Source organism: Anguilla anguilla, chromosome 18 (genome assembly GCF_013347855.1).
Source record: "Anguilla anguilla isolate fAngAng1 chromosome 18, fAngAng1.pri, whole genome shotgun sequence".
NCBI classification, from domain to species: Eukaryota; Metazoa; Chordata; class Actinopteri; order Anguilliformes; family Anguillidae; genus Anguilla; species Anguilla anguilla.
Window position 1 is genome coordinate 24,029,824 of NC_049218.1, and position 16,464 is coordinate 24,046,287.

The window sequence follows — 16,464 nt, forward strand, 5'->3', positions numbered from 1 at the left end:
AATTTGGTCCAAGGGATGGAATAAAATGTCGTTTAACATCTTTCTTTTCCGCTTGTTTTTTTTATTTAATACAATAAATGTACTGACGTGGGATGTATAAAAATCCTGTGTGACATTCAAAAGGGCTACTGCCCTGAGTCATGCTAGCAGGGCTATGCATTCTCCATGTTACATCAAGGAAACACGTTAGCTGATTAATCACAGACGCTAGAGGGTGAGACTGTGATTAACACACTGCTCTACCTTACACTCTTTCCTTTGAGTTTGAGTTTTAATCGGGCGAACCAGAGAACCTCTGATCTCTTCAGCAGGGTCATCTGGAGGGGGGAATGGGGCGGGGGGCAGTTTGGCTCTGGGGGATTTCCTGGAGATATCAGTACAAAGGGAAAGAGAGAGAGAAAGAGAGAGAGAGATGGTGGAATTAATGAGGACTTACAGGCCAGAGCTATGCTGTGTCATCTCACATCTAGACTTGACGCTGGGGTCAGCACATGCTGCTGAAAGGCGATGACTCCCTCAGGAGACAAACCTGGGCATTCATTTTAAACCCTTGTGTAGTTTCAGGGCTTCAGTGCAGGTTTAAAGCCTGGTTTAGTCTGAGGTGATGCAGAGCTTTGGTGCTGGTTTAAAGCCTGGTTTAGTCTGAGGTTATGCTGGGCTTTGGTGCAGGTTTAAAGCCCGGTTTAGTCTGAGGTTATGCTGGGCTTTGGTGCAGGTTTAAAGCCTGGTTTAGTCTGAGGTGATGCAGGGCTTCAGTACAGGCTGAGGAGAATGGCAGGAGGCAGAGGCATGGCTCATTAGCGTTAGCCGCTCGCTCACACTCGCTCGCGCCTGCTCCTCCCCTGCCTACCCTCAACCTTCCATTTCAAATCTCCGCACGCCATTCCTGGCACACGTACCGCTGGCCTCTTTTCCCAAAACTCAATATAAACTGGCACAGGAAGACCAACTGACCTTCGAGCCGTCTTACGCCACAGCCAAAAACATGCCACTGCTCCTTTTTCAGATCCATTAGCCACGTGCGTAATATTTCAACCAGCCTTGACGGGGTCAAAGGGAGGTAAAACAGAGGTAAAAAAAGACAGGAGAAGCAGACCTGTCCACGGTGGACTTTGGTGATGGAGATCGCAGAGGTGAAATGAATCTGCGCACGTGCTTCACCATCACGCTCAAAAACGGAGCAATTGCTTATGGGATAGCGATGCTAATTTCTGGTGCTCGGTCGCCCATCTGTGAGGAAGTGTCTCTTCAAGGGATGAGAAGGGCTGGGAGCGGAGAGGAGCCTGGGAGAGCAGAGAGGAGCTTGGGAACCAGGAAAGAGCAGGTGCTCTTAATGATGCTCTAAGTCCATCCCAGCTGACAGGGCTTCTCACTCTGAAAACTCAGCTGATAAAAAAAAAAAAGTTCTACCCTCAAGAATAAAACACACAAAATGTAGACCATAAAGAAGAAACACACATATAAAGCATGATGTTTCTCTAGAATGGAAAAATTATAAAAATGTATTTCCCAGAAATACGACATCAATGACAGCAACAACAATGGGAACTGGAGAAAATGGAAGCCATTTTCAGCCACCGCAACCTAGCACGCACATGAAGTGAGAAATAAGCGCAAAAATATATATATTTTATTTTACCTCAGTGGGCTAATATTCTTCATAAATGGCACACACTTCAGCTCCAAGGAGCGCAATGGGTGAATATTAAGTTTTAACAACATACTCTACAGCTGTGGGACCCATGTTAATATTCAGCATAAAAATTACACAAATGTCCTGCTCTGGGAGTATATTTTGCATTAACGGTTTACTCAGCCCTTTGCTCTGAAAGCGAACAGGTGAACACTGCGTAAAAAGCGACACATTTCCCCCCTCTGCACTAGGACTATTCATGATGCAGAGGAATGAAACTGTTTGATAAATAAATCATTTCCTGGTCGCTGCCTGCACAAATACTGGCTGTGTGGAACATTTTATAATACATTTTTTATCTGCTCTTGAGTAATGTAAACCCTGAATATCTACTGCTCTCCAATCTCAGGTCTGTCCTCACCGGAGAGAGCTGCCACTCAAAGGCTCAGGCTGTTGATAAACACCAGCGGGGACAGGTTCAATCTAATCTTAATAATAGTTTAAACGGTTTTCATGCAAGTCTTATGCATTTCTTTTTTTTTTTTTTTCAGACCTTGCAGAATATTTTTGCACACTGTTCAACTTGTAATGTCTCATAGCATTTTATTGCAGAGAATGGTATGTGACTGCATAATTTCACACAGAATAAATGAATGAATAAATAAATACAAAAATTAATAAATAAACAGAGTCATGGATCCTGTCAATATTGTTTACTGATGAACAGTATACTGTTTCATAGATTTGCAGATAAGACTAAGTCCAATTTCAAAATTGAATTGATGGATCCATGGAAAATCATTTTCATTGAAAAAAAGTACTATCTATTTTGCAAATAAATATTCAAACATCACAAACAAAACCAATAATGGATTAATGTATGTCAATAAACATCTGAACGCAATTCATCAATGAGGAAGTATGCAGAGGATCCAAAATGAATTGGACAACTTAACATAATCTTAAAGCGGTCATATTTAGTACTTGGCTGCAAATCTGCATTCGATGACTGCCTGAAGTCATAACCCTCTGAGGTTATACTGTCTAGTCTTCTCCTTACTTTCGTCTCCCACATCTATGCCTACATACTGGAGTGTGCTCTTGATCTCTTCAACGGTTGAAAAGGGTTTTTCTTTTTTCTTCACAACTGAAAGTTTGGTCACCCGCTAAAGTGGTCTTCCTTAATTTACCAGGTTTACTATTGCAGAGCTCGCCAGTGCGTTCTTGGTTCCTAACAAGGTACCAAACAGTTAAATGTGATACACCTAATGTTTTTGCCATGTCTCTGATTGATTTATTCAGATTTTTCAGCCTCACGATGGCCTGCATTATTGGCACTAACACTTCTTTGGTCCTCATGTTGAGAGACAACATCAACAGATTTCAAATTCAAAATCCACAAATAGAATCAACTCTAGACCTTTTATTGTTTTTTTTGTGTGCAAACTAATGATGTAACAACACACAGCTGGCAGAGAAACAGCTGAGCAGTCAATGGTCCAATTTAATTTGGTCCCAGAAAAAGGGGTGGGGGGTGGGGGGGTGGTTGTGGGTGGGGTATGCATATAAAGGCCTGCAAATCTCACATGGTTCACCCAATGGATGTAAAAACCCGTAGATGTTGGCAGTCTGCATTTACAGGACATATGTCTTTCATTTCCATATATACTGAATATAATGATCAATTACATTTGTTTAATTGATTGACTGAGTTACTAAGGGGGCAATTACTTTTTCACATGGGTGATATAAGTGTTTGATAACTTTTTTCATTAAATAACTGAAATTATCATTTAAAAAATGTGTTTTGTGCTTACTCAGGTTCCCTTTGTCTAATATTGCTGATTGGTCCAAGGGTGTCCATTAAGTTTCAATAAATAGTCGGCTATGAAGTAGCGCAGGCAAAAGCTTAATTACAGTTCTAAATTAACGCGCACCAACGGTCTGACTCGATAAAGCAAATGTGGATAATGATCGTTTTTGTCGTTTTTGCTACCAAGCCAACTGTTACAATAGCCCATAATTCTTGCTTCAGAAATCAAGCATAATCGGCTTGTTGTCCATGAATGAATGCAGAGAGTAACGTTAGCTAGTCTAGTTACTGTAGCCTACAGCTTGATTCAGGTCCTGTAAAATACGAATCGTCCCGTATTTGGACAGTAGTAGAGACGGTCCATATTTAACTCATACTAGACTCCATATCTTTGTAAATGATTGTGTTTATAGTTCAAACCTCTGTTTTGAATATAATACAATAGTTGGATAGCTAGCTAGCTGCGATAACAAGCATGCCGTGAAAGCATTTTGACCGAGAACCCAACTGAGTGGTTCAGCGACCTCAGCATCACCGCCCCCGTCAGACATTATTATGGAATAACGGGACAGTCCTTTGTGGTTTAATACAGACCGCAATGGAGCTCGTCTGTCCTTATTCCACCTGATTGGGATGCTTGCAGGTCTGATTAAAAGCACCAGAGGGTAGAGATAAAGATAAAGCCCAGCTTGGGTGTGCTCTGGGGGCTTGTGACCCCCCCCCCCCCCCCCACCCCTTCAGGGACAGGACAAGGTCATCTTTCACATGCTCAAAAGGATGGGGGCAAAACATCCATTACATTACACATTATTTATCTGCCTAATGTGATTCACTCCCAATTACATTTTTACATATTATCCACTTATATGGCCAGCAGAACCCTTTTTGGATCCCTCTCTGAACACCACCAGAACGTTCCGGTAAGCATTCCCAGCATGCACATCTGGTGGAAGCACCGTGGAAACAGGAAATAGCTGAACTGTGTATGGTCATTACACTATACCAAAATTATACTTGAGTGCAACATTCATTGTATTGTTCCAGGATGACAACGAGGCTTATTGTGTTTAAGGCAACCTCCAAGACAAAATCTATTTTGATTCAACACTGCAAATTCAAAGTGTGAATATTATTTTTTCTTAACATGACTCTAAACCTGCAAGAAAAGAGCACGCTTGTATATCACAGCTCTGGGTGTAGCATTGCAATGGAACTATTTTAATTCATCTTAAAATAAAACAAATTAAAAAAAAAAAAAAAACACTTAAACAGGATCCCATTAAAACTATAACCAATAACCACCAAGGCCCTGGAACACTCAGGCAGGTTAATAAAATGGCAGGTTAAAATGTTACAAATGAACTTTCATAAGTGTATCACACAAGGATTTCATTCTGAATGTCTGAGAGTAAGCAAGCACGTCTGAAAATATAGCATTTCTTCATCTACATTACCACAGAGAACAACTAAAGTCTTTCTCCTTGCCTTCACCTTACCAACCTTACAGAAACTTATTTTGACACTATAAAGGCACACACATGCACAACACACACACAGCGTACACCCTCAAAAAGTGCTGTCCTGACCCCTGCCGTAAGTTTTGTGTTTATATTTCTAAGCTGCGGTTGTGTTTCTTTCTCCCGGTTCTTTATCAAATTGGCCGTTTCTGTTTCCAGTTACTCGGTTTTAAAAAGCCGCTGTTTTCCACTTACCACTGAAGACTAGCTCTTTGAACTCGTGCTCAAAGTGTTTTGTGGACAATGATTACCACATTTGACTTGCCTACTGGACACATTAACAACCAATATACAGTGCGTATTTCACCTTATTTTGTTTGATTCCGATTCTCGTCTGGCCCTTCTGGTTTGCTGCTGAGTGGATTTCGTGTTTGACCACTCGCTCGTTCGCGACCCTCGCTTTGCCCTCCGCTCACCGCATAGTGACTCCAGTTAGGCAGTGTGTTCCCAGCTGGACTACAAATCCTTCCGTCGGGACACTAATTTGTTATTTTTGCTTTATTATTTTTGAAGGTACTCTGGGCGGCCAGCAACCCTTTGAAGACTAACCAGGTTTTAGTTAGTTTTAGTCAGGCAGGTAGGGACCGAAGGTACTTGTCCATCTGCAGTATCATGTCCCTTATCCTACTTCCTGTTATGGACTGGTTACGGTCGGATAGTAACAGTGCTCACACACGCGCACACACACGCATGCACACACACACACACACATGCGCACGCGCACACACACACGCACGCACACACACACACGCGCGCGCACGCACACACACCCACACACACACTCAAACCCGTCATTGGCTTTTCAAGGGTTAGCATGAGGTAATTCAATTAAAAACATTAACCGCAGGCCATCACCGAACACGAACCCATAGCCATTGGGATCAAAGCCAAACCACATCGTTCACTGTTGAATGAGTACTTTTGAAGGGCAGTTCAGCCTGTACAGAGGACACCACAAAAAAAGGGGGACTGAGGTGTACAAATAAATAAATAACAAGAGTAAGTCTGAAAACCTTTATACAGAAAGTATAAAATAAGAGTGGGCAGTTGTCGTTTATGGAACACCCCGACCCGCTGAGGGGCCTTTACTACATGGCTGCTCAGGGCTGCGTCTTACTGCACTTGATCCCGCGAGCAAGCCATCAGCAAAGCACCGGCCGCACCGGGGGTGTCTCAGGGACAAACCTGAGCCCAATGACTCACGACCCGCCGCCTGTCGGAAGCCATTACATCATCAACACAATCTCTCCGGTGCTGTCACACTTCATCTTCGGCGGATTGCGGAAGAACGCATGCAGCATATACCGCTTCACATAACACAACACCCAAATAACAAAATGCACGTATTTCAATATTGCTGCCTTCATACTGTACATTAAGACCGGCCCCCCCTCATACATGAAGCCCCACCCAGCTTCACGCGCTTTTCTGGAAGAAGTTCACCGGAGCGAATCGATGTGGGCCAGCTTCCTGGCGAACGCGCGGCTTCGCTTGTTCGCGCTCTCGTCCTCGGCGCTCCGAGAGAAATCCCAAGCTGCCGGTCCTTCTGAGAGAACGCGCCGCTTTTCATCTGCGGTGCCCCGATCTGCCCCTGGGTGAGGGAACGTCTCGTAATGATATCGGGAAAGACGGCCGGCCTACCTGGGCCGTCGGCTGCGATTTCGGGATGAATCGCGGCACCATCGCGCCTCGCGGACGTGCCTGGCAGCGAGGCCTTTGAGCTCACGCGCGCTCCTCTTCTGAGGCGCTGGGGTCAGATTTCAAAGCACAGATACGCCGGGAATCGTCAATTTACATAAAATTGTAGGCTATTCAACGATAAATTAGTTTAACTATAATAAAAAATTTAAAAAAGACAAGTGTGCTTATATTGCTATTGATTTATATATTTACGGATTTCTGTATCTTAAATTCTTCCTATATTATTATTATAATATGAAATTGCAGCTTTAATTGTATTCTTTGTCTAATTATTACTACGTGAAATTTCTGCTTTAATTGTATTCTTCTTTTAATTATTATTATTACTATTATTATTATTATTATTATCATGTGAAATTGCAGCTTTAATTGTGCACAATATTATCATAAATAGTCAACAAAGGTGTGGGAAACCTGACAAAAACTCAACCCAAGAATAAATCAAGCAACAACTTTTCACTGTAGTACAACTTGCTGTATGTCAGAACAGAATGCATTAAACAAAACACAAACAAAATTAACTCACAATTTTCCCCCAGAAATAATGTGGATATACCATCACAAAGCCGGTAAAAGGTGCTGTCTGAGCAAAGCTGTACCTCAGCTACCACCTAGAAGCTGAGAACAGTGTACACCCATACACAGCAAAGGGACCCAAAAAAATCAGTACACCCGCAAGCATACCATAAGTCATGCTGATTTCACAAATTCTTGTGAATACAGAGAAGGAATGGAACATTCTTGGAAACTAGTGAATGGAGGATGGAATTCATACTTGGTACTGACAGAGTGTTGGCGTATTTAGACGGTTATACAATTTTTTGATCTAGCGTGATTATGCGCGTATGTTGCGGCTTCAGGATCTATGGGTGTTCATTTAATTTCCTCATGCAGGTTAGCCAGTGGCAGAGAAAGGCTAGCATCGGGCATATGTGCCAGCATCGTTGTGGGTAGAGAGGCCGCTTGTGCCTTAAATGACCTTTTCCCATGGAGTTCACCCGTCCATTAAGGCTACGTAAAACGCATTACTGAAAATATATCACAGGAAAATACCGCTGAAACATGTACAATTCACATTTACAGGCCTACTGGACACACTGCAGCCTACATACAGTGTGTATATGTATAAATATATATATAGTTAAATGCATATTGAGACAGTGACACACTTTTTTGTTGTTTTAACTGTACTCCTGAAGCACACTGGATTTGAAATTAATGAGGATATGTCAGAATGAATTTTAGAGTATTTACATCTATATCGGGTGATCTGTGTACATCTAGACATTACAAGTGTGGTTGTATATACACACACACACACACACACATATATATAACAGTTTTTTTGTTTCAAGATTACATACTACTCATAACATACTAGTGATACTCATGATGTTTTACATTCTTTTTTCATTTCCTTAAGTAAAGTACATATACTGACCAATAAATGTCACCCTGTCAACATGTTTTTAGCTCAGTTTGTCCTTGATACAGGTGCTGTTACCTGACACAGCCTACGAAGTGCACCCCTGCTACACTACAACACCTAATGGTTTGCCTGAAAAGAAAAAAAAAAGGAAAATATAAAATAATAAAAGACAGCCATAACAAAGGACTTCACTCAAACAGCTTGCAATTGGCAATAATGAGACACAACAGACCAAACTCACCATAAATTATTCAGTGCCAGGTTATTTGCTCAATTCTAACAGAGATTAGTTTCTTTTCATCAGCTGTGGGTTTAGTTAAAGCTTCAGCTGTGCGTTTGTCAAGATCGCTTATTACGTGAAAGTGTTTCACCTGATATAAATGCAATTTCACATCTTTTTATTATATTTCCGAGCTCTTTGGAGGTGGGGGGGTTGGGGGGTGGCAATTTTTTTCAGTTTCCTTTCTTGTTTTTGCGCTTTCTTACGCTCTGCTGTGGAAAGCACGCTCTGGTGTGCTGTGATAATGAAGCAGCAGTGTACTGCAGCAGCATGTGCGCGTGTTCATCTGAATTAATGGCACAAAATACATTCATTCTTTGGAGGAAAAAAAAAAATCCTGGATTTGCATTCCTTTAAAATATTTTCTGATAAGATATATTTAAAGCAGGGGTTAGGAAATGGTTTTGAACCACGGACCCCCACCAAAACTCAAATGCATCCAGGGGCCCCCATTATAAGTTACAATATATTTATATATGGGGTGGGGGGATTGTGGTCACAGATGTGGATTGGGGAGTGGGGGGGGGGGGGGGGATGCTGAGTGTATGATCACGAACCGCAGAATGTACCTCTGCAGCGGTTTTGTGGCCCCCCTCTTAAAATCCACAACGATCTTAAATACCAAACTGCCACGCCAGATCGCTCAGCCCAGGAGATTCCAGGTCCACTCCGTGGGGCCAGGCTGGTGGGCTCCCCACAGGCTGAACTTCCACCTCGCTCTTCAGCCTGAAGGAGCCCTGGGGCTGGGGAGACAGGCCCGGCCCGGCTCCCTGAGAGGCAGCACCTCCACAGAGAGGGCAGGGGCAGGACAGGCCCGGCCCAGTGCCCTGAGAGGCAGTACCCCCACAGAGAGGGCAGGGGCAGGACAGGCCCGGCCCGGTTCCGAGAGGCTGTACCCCCACAGAGAGGGCAGGGGCAGGACAGGCCCGGCCCAGTGCCCTGAGAGGCAGTACCTCCAGAGAGAGGGCAGGGGCAGGACAGGCTGCCCTGGGGCCTCTTCAGCCGTTCGGGAACAGAAGCGGAGCGCCGCGGAACTCTGAGCCCGCGGCCTAATCCGAGAGCGAACGACAAATCCCAGCTGCGGCTGACGAAACAGAACTCTGCCAATCTCAGCGATCTCGCGTCTTCGCGCCGCCGTTACCCTCCGAAGACGTTTCCCAGCACCTCGCGCGTTCGTTAATCACGACTTCTTTAATTTCATAATCTCCAGAAGTGCAATTAGCACGACCGCGGCTGCCGTAATTAGGACAGTTACCGACGGCGCGGGGCAGGAGCGAACGCACCGAGGCTGGCGGCGGGCCTCTGTTAGAGCCAGACGGATATCCTCCCCCCGCCGCGTCGCTCGCGACCCGCACACCCCGCCCCGGTACGACCCGAGCCGCGGCGAGCGGTAGCCAGGCGGGAACGCGAACGCCGCGAACACAAAACTCCGCCGGGGCGACAAATCGAGACGGCGATAAACTCCCCGCTCATGAATATTCACGCGCCCGCCGCCGCGCCGCGGCGAGGCGACTCTCGAGCGAGGTCACGCAGCCGGAGGCGCCGGAGCGGTCGGGAAAAAAAACGCACCAATTAGGGGCCTGTCAAAACACGGCGCGGACAAACGCCACAAATCAGAGAGCGGGAGCGCCGAGCCGCATCTCGTTGGCCTTTTCCACGGCGGGGAGCGAGGGGGCAGCGGCGCTCTGAGGTAATTAAATAAGCCGTAAAACATAAAGAAGAGTAAACACAAAAAAGACCAGCGCAGCGGCCATAACACTGAGACTCCTTAAAAGGCTTTCATTTATTCATTTATTTATTCATTTATTTTTATGTAGTTGCGTTTCCCCACGATGGAACGATAAACTTACTTAAAATATTCACTCGCACCGGTCCACAATTTGCGCCTATAATTTCGCAAACACCCCACTGGGCTTCTATATGGAGGAAAGTGGGAGGATGGTGCGGGGCGAGGGGGTAGAGAGAGAGACGAACGCACGAGGATCCACGAGGGGCCACATCTGACCATCTCTGCCGGCTCTCTCACACACAGGCCGATTTTCGAGAGGCCCCCGCCTCGCCCCCGCCCCCTCTCATCTCGGTCTCACACGGGAGGGAGAGATAATGCCCCCCCCCTTTCCCTCCCCCCGCGCGGTGACGATCGCTCGGGGGAGGGGGGGGGGGGTCACCGAGTTGCGCTTTATCTCCCGCGAGCCTCCTTTCCGACGGCGGGACGCGTTTCGGGTTCCCATCATCCTCTCTGCCGGGTCGAGTTTAACACTCCCGCCCTCGCCACGCGGCATCGGAGCCGCCGCGAACGGCCCCGCCTTTCAAATGCAGAATTTTCAGATGAGCAAGTGCCAATCATTATTTATCTATTTATTTACTTTAGAAGAGACGGTCTTGCAGTCGACGGTCTCGATTCACGGTCTGCTTCTGAGCTCCTTCCAGCCCAGTTAAAAGTTTCGAGAGACAGAAAGAGAGGTGAGGGAGAGCACACGTCTTCCATATTTTCCATATTTTTTAATCCTCTGAATTTATTAAAAAAGGCGTGTGTGTGTCTGTGTGTGTGTGTGTGTGGGTGAAAGAGTATGTGTGTGAGTGTGGGTGAAAGAGTATGTGTGTGAGTGTGTGTGTAATTGAGTGTGTGTGTGTGTTCAAAGGTGACTGGGAAGTCAAGATGATACAGATAGCGTATTTAAGAGACTTAAGAGAATAGCTAGAGGTTCTATATATAGCTGCTCCGTGGGCCTGCTGGTTTTAAGACGGTGACCTAGTTGGATATATTCATGAGTTTCTCGGAGCTCGTTAATATTCCCGCATCAGAGTCTCTGTTTATTTCGGAAATTATAAAATGTATAACGCAATTGTCTCAGTTACCCCCGGTGACTGGAGGAGCGACAGCAAACAATCTCGGTTTTATTATTATGCAATGGCAGTTTTGTCAGCGATGTGAAAATACGAGAAAAGCACAACTTAATAATTTGTCTTTTATCCCTCCACAACGGGAATCCGACGCTTCTGAGGCCTGTGAGCGCACACTAATGAAGCCCATAAGCGCCATTTCCTGTAACCCAGGAATTTCGGAGATGAAAAGAGGACGCTGTACGGTTTCTGGGTGAGTGTGCGTTTCATCCAGGCGTCCGCTCTCATCCAAACACCACTGATTTAAATTGCCGTTATCGCTGATTTTTGTTAGACATTTTTTTCCCCCCCGTATTTTTTTCCGTCCCCGATTTGCAGGGCCCGCTCGCGAGCCAGCGGAAGGTTCTTGGAGTGCTTGCAGCTGCGCGGTAAGTGCGCCGGAGGACCCCGGGAAGCGCTGGCGCGGTTGACCGCGTGTGCCAAGAGGAGGCGCTGTTGAGTGACGAGAGAACAGAACAGCTGCCAGCTGAAATCATCCTTTTCTGGGCAGTGCGATGGACAGTTATGCATCTCCCATCTACACTGTCATGACCATAACCCAGTTCAGACAGTTATGCATCTCCCATCCACACTGTCATGACCATAACCCAGTTCAGACAGTTATGCATCTCCCATCTACACTGTCATGACCATAACCCAGTTCAGACAGTTATGCATCTCCCATCCACCCTGTCATGACCATAACCCAGTTCAGACAGTTATGCATCTCCCATCTACACTGTTATGACCATAACCCAGTTCAGACAGTTATGCATCTCCCATCTACACTGTCATGACCATAACCCAGTTCAGACAGTTATGCATCTCCCATCTACACTGTTATGACCGTAACCCAGTTCAGACCTTTGGGTGCAATGCAGCAGATAGGGAAACTACACTGGGGCCCCTTGATTTAGATGATAAAATTAGCCCCTGCATGCATTAAGTATTCACTCAACATTAACTTATTGAGTTATGAACTTACTTTGTTTCACATATCATCTGTTAACGGCTATTCTCCATAATTATTTCTCTAAATAATTATTTCAAAAAATAATAATAATAATTACCCTGGCTGTACCCAGCATATTCATAAATATCTCCTGCAGAATCCCAAACTGAAACGTGTTACACGGCCATTCGTTTTTCAGACACGTCGGACACGTCGTAGTGACCGCTACGCATCACTCACCGCACTGTCCTGCGGTCATTAGCCTGCGCCGAACAGCCTCCTCTGCGCGCGACGGACTGACGCAGCGTTCAGCGCGCGACTGAACGCGGGGGCCATTTTAACTGCCCTCGTCCAGACTGGGATATTCGGGCGTTTGGCTTCCACGTTTTAGCGGCGTTTTGGACTTCCCGAGGGAGGAAAAAAAAATAAAAAAAATAAAAAATATTCGGCTGCGCGAGACGCCGAATCCTCCTGACCTTGAATTCGCTTCCTGTCACGGCTCTACAATGACAGAATTACCCGTTCACTCCTCAGATTAATGGGCCTCATCAATATTAATCGCTCGTAATGTGGCGCTCAATTCCAGCCCGGTGCAGGACATGTGTAATGTGCGCGTTCGCCTAATCCACCATTTTGACAGCGGCTGTGTGTTTTTTTTTTTTTCTTCTTCCAACCAATAAAAAAGAGCTATTTTCAGGATTATAAAAAGGCGATAAATCAACAAAGAAAAAAAAGAAAAATAAACAAATTAAAAAGTCGAATAAACTCAAGCAAATATATGTTGCCCAAGAAATAGGATCTGTCCATTTGTGTGTCCTTGTGTGTGTGTGCACACGCGTGTGTGAATGCGTGCGTGCATGTGTGACCGTCTTGACCTCTGTTATTCGAGTGATTTTCATTTGCCTACTCCATTTTGTTAATAAATCAATGGAAAATGTAATTTTTGAGATAAAACATAACGCAGGCTAAGCTGACACCACACAGATGTGAAAGATGTCCAGTTTTAAGAGGCAAGGCAGAAACCAGGTGCAGGTGCTACCTCTCTAAGGGTCAGATACACTTGTACCCAATAAAATGGGTAGGCCGGTGATGTCATGGCTCAACCCTGAACTGTCATTCACAGATGTGATCTACATCTGAAGGGAACCAGTCCACAGTGACAGGCAAGGATGAGGGGGTCTAATAAACACGGTGCCGGTGGGATCAGGTGCTAGAGGAAGGCCTCCATCTGACACTCTGAGAAAGCTCTGCCCTTTGGGCACCATAGGGTGTCATTACAGAGCCCATGTAAATCACCGAGGACCAGGCACCAGACCAGTTCAGCTGGCAGATGACACTCTGGAGAGTGCCAGTCAGTGTCACTCCAGTAAACCCAGGTGGATTTTGGGGCTTTTTATATACCCCAGCATGCCTCATGGGGTTTGACCATCTGGTTCTGGACTCTGACCAAGCCGTGAAACTCAGCCTGATCTAGCAGAACACTAGCAGCTCACTAAACACCTGACGAAATACACTCTTCTGCTCAACCAACTGATTAACAAGAAACCGCTCTGCTACTGAAACTGCTCGACCAGTTGATTAGCAAAGCAAAAGTAAATAATCTGCACCAGCCACCAACAGTTTCTTACATATTGTTGCTAACTTCACATTACAACCTGCCAAGAGGTGAAAGAGCCTTATCTAGTAGAATACCAGCAGCTCACTCCACACTACAAAGTCTAAATGTAGACTCTCTAAATCAATTGTCCACCGTTGATGAAACTAATGGGAAATACCCCATTGTAGGACCCTAGGTCAGTAAAATAAACTCGATAACTGACTTGAAATACTGATGAAATACCACAGAGAGAAAGAGAGATAGAGGAGAGAGAAAGAGAGACAGGCAGGGAAAGAGAGAGAGAATTTCAGCATCCCTCAGGCAGTATAAGAGGGAAAATGAAGAGGATGAGAGAGAGAGAGACAGAGAGAGAGAGCATTTCAGCAATCCTCCAGCAGAATAGGAGGGAGAATGAAGAGGACGAGAGAGAGAGAGAGAGAGAGAGAGAGACAGAGAGAAAAAGATAATCTCAGCATCCCTCCAGCAGAGGGAGAGAGAGAGAGTGAAGAGGAACGGCGTTTCTCTTCTTCTTTGAGGATGGGCGGGGGTCGCCAGGTCACCGCTCGGAGTGACCGTCAGAGCGGCCGCGTGGCCCTCAAATTCGGTCCCGGCGACCGACGCGTCCCCGACTGACGAAACGGACCGCCTCGTGTCTCGGGGAACCGTGACGCCCCTGCCGGGACAGGAGCAGGTTGTTTTTTAAAGATTCGAGGATTAAAGGGGCTTTGAGCCAAAGATGTCAGCTCTTTCTCTTCCCTTGTTTTTTCTTTTTTCCCCTCTCTTCTCCGCACCAAAGAGCAGCTCGCGCGCATTGTGAGGGGGGAAAACAAAGAGTTCCGCTCGCGTTTAAAGAAAAGAAAGAAGAAGAAGAAAAAAAACGAGGGGTTTTGAAGATTCTGCGCCATTAGAGAGCACAGATCCCACCTCGTGGAACAGCTACTGATTATATTCACGGCTTTTCAGAGTCGGTTTAAAATAACACCTAATTTGCTGGAGCACAACTCATAAAACTCTCAGCAGACGTTCGGCAGGCAGTACTGGGGAAGGAGGGGAGAGTCTGTTTTCGGGATGCGTTCCAGCTGGAATATCGAGCCCCTGCAGTGGGTGTTGTGGTTACGGTGATACCCCCCCCCCCCCGGGTTCGGGGCTAGGATCGCGCTGGCAATGAAAACAGGCTGAGAGAAACGGATGTGGAGATGCGAAAAGCGAAAAACCGGAAATAAGGAGGGCCAAACATCAGGTTTTTTATTACCAGTCATACCAGAACGTCCACCAATCACACCGGAACGTCCACCAATCACACCGGAACGTCCACCAATCACATCAGAACGTCCACCAATCACACCAGAACGTCCACCGATCACACCAGAACATCCACCAATCACATCATAACGTTCACCGATCACACTGCGTTTCCCCCAGCGCTTCCACTCCCAAAAAACGATTCCTCCTTTGGGAACTTCACAAACTATTCAAAACCAGCGAATGGACAAGTGGTCATTTCCAATTCCATTTCTCACACAGAGAAATACGTGGACTCATATTACTGTAGTTAGGGCCGGATCTCATTCAAACCACAGCTGTCACATACATAACAATATCACGGTTCAGCGATCCATGGGTGCTTTAAAATTATTCAAATGACCAAGGCAATCAACTGTCCCTACGGCTGCCTATAAACCAATACATTCAATCAATACGACGAGGAATAAATAGTATATCCTGGGTCAAAAAAAGCCTGCCAAATTGAATTAAATGGATAACGTGCTCACATGCATGAATAGGCTATCTAACCCAGGCTGAGGATCCATGAAAGAGATGAAGACAATCGACAAATGACCCGCGTGACCACACAAAGAAAGAGACAGCTGACTGTGGATGGAGCGAGAGACTCAATTGAGATATTAACGGTTCGCATTCAAGTGTTCATCGCGGCGGCTGTGCTATTCGAAGATCCCGAGCAATAACTCATATTCTGCGATAAGATGGGTGAGCGCTCTCGAATCGAGAAGCTCCAAAAGCGCAGACCACCGAGAGAAAGAGCGAGATAATGAAGAGGTAAAGGTTGATAAATTGGGATTGGATGGAACTGGAATTGATTTCTTTTTCTTATAAGAATGGCCATTTGCAAAATGCAAAGAAAAGGGCATACCTCTGGAAGAGAGAGAAGGAAATAAAGAAAGAAAGAAATATGTTTCTGTTGGAATGCGGAATGTAAAGTCTAGAAAGGAATTTGAGAGAAGGCTTAAATTAACAGCTCTATCTCAGCTATGCGAGAGAAGATCCCTCCATATTTAAATCACATTTAAATAGCGAGAAGCCACACTTGCGTCAATTTATTTTCAAACCACACGGCTTTCAAATTTTCATTCATTATAAATTCCTGGCGAACGCTGGTTTTAATTATCGCACTGCGGGGGGGGGGGGGGGGTACGTACCTGGGGGAGGGAGAGGCGGAGCTACGTCGGGCTTTTGGGACACCTGGCTCGATTAAATATTTAACCGCGGCGAAGCTCGTCTAAATAGCAGCCGCACAAAAAAACCGCCGCCGCGATTGATAGCGGCCGCATTTTTAATGAGCGCCGACTCACCCCGACAGTCACGCGTGTCACCTGCCCACGCGCCCTTAGGTAGCGCAACATGGCCGCCGTTTGAAGCA

General features: G+C 45.7%; 1 protein-coding gene across 1 annotated transcript in view; it reads right to left on the reverse strand.

Moving 5' to 3' along the window:
* The window catches only part of eys (eyes shut homolog), a 184,547-nt gene that overhangs the window by 137,523 nt on the left and 30,560 nt on the right, over positions 1-16,464 (reverse strand). The window lies entirely within an intron of this gene.